Raw genomic sequence first — 3,449 nt, 5'->3', positions numbered from 1 at the left:
ATGCAAGTTTTTTCAGTGTATTCATGCCATGGAATCACTGTGTAATTTGTCCTAGCGGTTACACATTAATTTAGCCCAACTACTCATGTATTTTACAATGTATATGCTCAGATTTACAGTGCATTATGCACTAGAATCATTGTCTAGTATGCCCAGATTTACAGTGTATTATGTCCATATTTACCTATTTTTTTGTAGTGTAATGTTCATGCTTTAGCTCTGTAATTTTCTGGTTTAGATTTATTGGAAAGCTTCGGAAAGTCTCTCATCAGGATGTTTCGTTAGTGTCATCTTTTGAGAGTGCAGATCCTATCCGTGAACCATTCGTGCCTAATGACTTTGCGGAAGATGGATCATATCCAATGTATATGGTAGTTATTTTTTTCTAGTTATATTTTCTTTTTGAGTTTATGTAATCAGTTTATTTATTTTTGCTTGTTGTCTTTTTCCTTTTTAGGAACTTTCTGGTGATGAAGGAGCCTTTGACAAAGCTCTTTTCAAGTTCTATGTTAATCAAGTTGGTTATCTGTTTTCTTTTTCTTGTTATTTGCTGTTTTATGTTGTTGGTTATTTTCTCTTGTTGAGGTGACTTTCGGCTTTATGTTTTTTAGAAAGTAAAATCACTGAAGAGGAAGTTATCATCTGCTGGTAGAAGAAATGTGGCTAGTCCTTTTCCTCTTGCCATGATGCTCTTGTTCAGTATTAGCTTGTTCATCTTATTATTTACTTTGTTGAGTGCACTCTTTGATATCTGTTTCCTTTTTGTTTGTTGTAGAGGCAGAAGCGGTCTACTGATTTCCCTACTTGTCCCTTCTTTTTCACTCATGCCCATCACCACTTTACAATATGTCTTTGCAATGACTGTTGTCTTTCTCATAAGGACTATGCAATCTTTGTACACTTCTTCGTCTTGCCGCACTTGTTGCACTTCATAGTTATCCTTGTCACCTCATTGTTCCTTTTTTGCTTGTTGTTCTTGATGCTGCTACTGTAGCCACCGAGAATCCAACAACTTTGGAGTAGAAATTGATATATTCCTGGCCTTCTTCCTTTGTTTTGAACTGCATGCCTATGTGTGGCTTGAAGTTGCTGCTAGTGTTCATTAGATTGTCCTTTGATGCAGCCTCTTGCTCATTTTGCAGGAATCTCTCAATGTCTTCTTCGTCAAGGTATGCATTGCCATCTGGTTCATGTGAGTGCTCTGATTCTAGTATTTCCGTTTCTTCATTGTTCTGGCAACTGTTGTTTTCTCTTGTTGCTGCTGAACTAGGGTCATCGTCTTGAGCCACCTGCATTATTAGCAATTTGCCATTTTATTTCTTACTAGTTTTCAGCTTCTATGGTATGTGTATTTGTACTGAATTTTGGTCTTTTACCTGTTCTAGATTCATGGTGCCAAAAAGGTCTGCATGCCAGGGGCTTTCTTCTGTTGCACCTTCTTCGGTTGGTGTAGTTTCAGTTTCCATTTCGTCAAATGTTTGCAGAATAGTACTAAAGCTGTAGGTAGCTCTCTTATTCTTGTCAGATCATGATAGTTTATCCAAAATTTTGTCACTTACTGTTATGAGTTTTGTTACTTGATGCACCTCCATTTGCTGAATGTACCTGTAAAAAACATGCTCATAAAATATAGTTCTTGCTATATTATCACAACAAATGAAACCCATCTCTTTTCCAAGAAGTTGTAAAAGTAGTACTGTTTTCGTAAGAATATTTTTCTTACCTTGTATATAATGTCTGATTGTAGGAGCACAGTAAAAGAAAATGATTCCTGGAGTTTTTGTGTGTGTCAGATTTTGTTTTTCATGTACTCAGCATTCTCTTCTAAGTTTTTGACATCTAGTGGTACTTACATTTAGGATAAGATCTTCCTGTGACATTGACAGTAGTTCGTCTTCTGTTATTGTCCTTGTCATGCTCCCCATCTGCATTTTTTGGAAAGAAATGTCAATGTTAGTACAACAAACATATGTATAGTCCAAAGGAATTACAGTGTAATTCCTGTAATCTCTAGTACAGTTCAAAGAATTTACACTGTAATTACTGTAATCTCTAGGGGGATTTCCCCATCTGTCGATGAATTACGGTATAATTCGGAAAGTTTCTACTAGTGTAAAAATTGTGTTACATTCCATTTCCCTCTGTAATTCATTGGCAGTTTTTACATTGTAATTCGTTTTGGATTTTTACCCTGTACAGTTTAACACTGTGAATTACTATAATTGCTATGGGATTTACATTGTAATTATTGTTGTATTGCGGTTTATTCCATAGGTAGTTTCAGTGTAAGTTGACAATTTTCACTGTAATTCATTGGCAGTTACACTATAGGTTTGTTACCATTTTAGGCAGTACCCAGTTTTTTAGTGTAAGTTGGCATGGTTTTGCTACTGGCCTATCTATTGTCATTTCAGGCATAATGTATTGTTGCAGTGTAATTTCTTCATCTATGCAAGTTTTTTCTACTGCGATTGATCAACTATTTGCAGAGTATTAAGTTTTCTCTATTGTTGTTGTTTCTTATCCTGATATCTAGTTTCTCTGATCAGGTAGGCAGCCAACATGTTCGTTTTGGCAGATATTTCCTTGTAAGAGAGGTGAAGTTGGTGAAGAAATGAAATACAAGGGGGTAGCAGTATATTTGTTCCTGACCTGTTGATCGTCTTGGGATTCCCAAAATTGTGTGGCTGTTGTACGTCCTTAGTTGCTCTTCTCCAGGTACACCTTCTCCAGGTTCACACCCCTCCCCCATGGCTGCCTTCCTGGCATAACTTTGATCTGCAATTTCTTATTCTCCCTTCCCTTCTTCCATGGCCGCCAGCCCTAATTTTGTTTATGTGTGTTGTGTGTTCCGTGAGATTTATGTTGTTATGCAGGAGGGATGGAGAGGGGTTTCCCTTCCTTTTTCATACATAGCAAGTTGATGGCAAGCAGGGAAGTTGCAGCCAGTTGTTAGCTGTGGTCCACCGAGCGTTTGGTCGGCTGGATTGCTGGAAAACCGGGTCAGGGTTTTGCCCGCCCCGTTTTTGCTTAAATACAGAAAATAAAGTAGCTGATGGGAGGGTTTTGGGACATACATGTGTCATCTGTTCATTTGCTACAAAATTTGAATATTGGCAAATTGAAAAACAATCGAATGTCAACTAGACAGTCCTTATTTTTTAAGGCGTAGATCCCGTTGGAACTTCTGTTGGTGTTAGAGGACATTAATTATGGTCGGTGGCCTCAATCTTAAAATCTACAAACAATACGACCAAATGCAACAATACATACGCTAGGATTCAGAGGACATTAATTATGGTTGGGTCTGCTGCAGATTATATAGTCTGAAGTATCGTGCTGCTCCTAAAATTTCAAGATTATATAGTCAAGGACATTAATTCTCGCTTTTGAATTGCATTAAGAGTCTGATGGCTCATACAACTTGATTCGTCGATGCATTTCATTAC

This window comes from Triticum urartu, chromosome 1A, assembly GCF_056163025.1.
Source record: "Triticum urartu cultivar PI428250 chromosome 1A, HENAU_Tu73, whole genome shotgun sequence".
Lineage (NCBI taxonomy): Eukaryota > Viridiplantae > Streptophyta > Magnoliopsida > Poales > Poaceae > Triticum > Triticum urartu.
Note: the sequence above shows the minus strand (reverse complement) of the source record.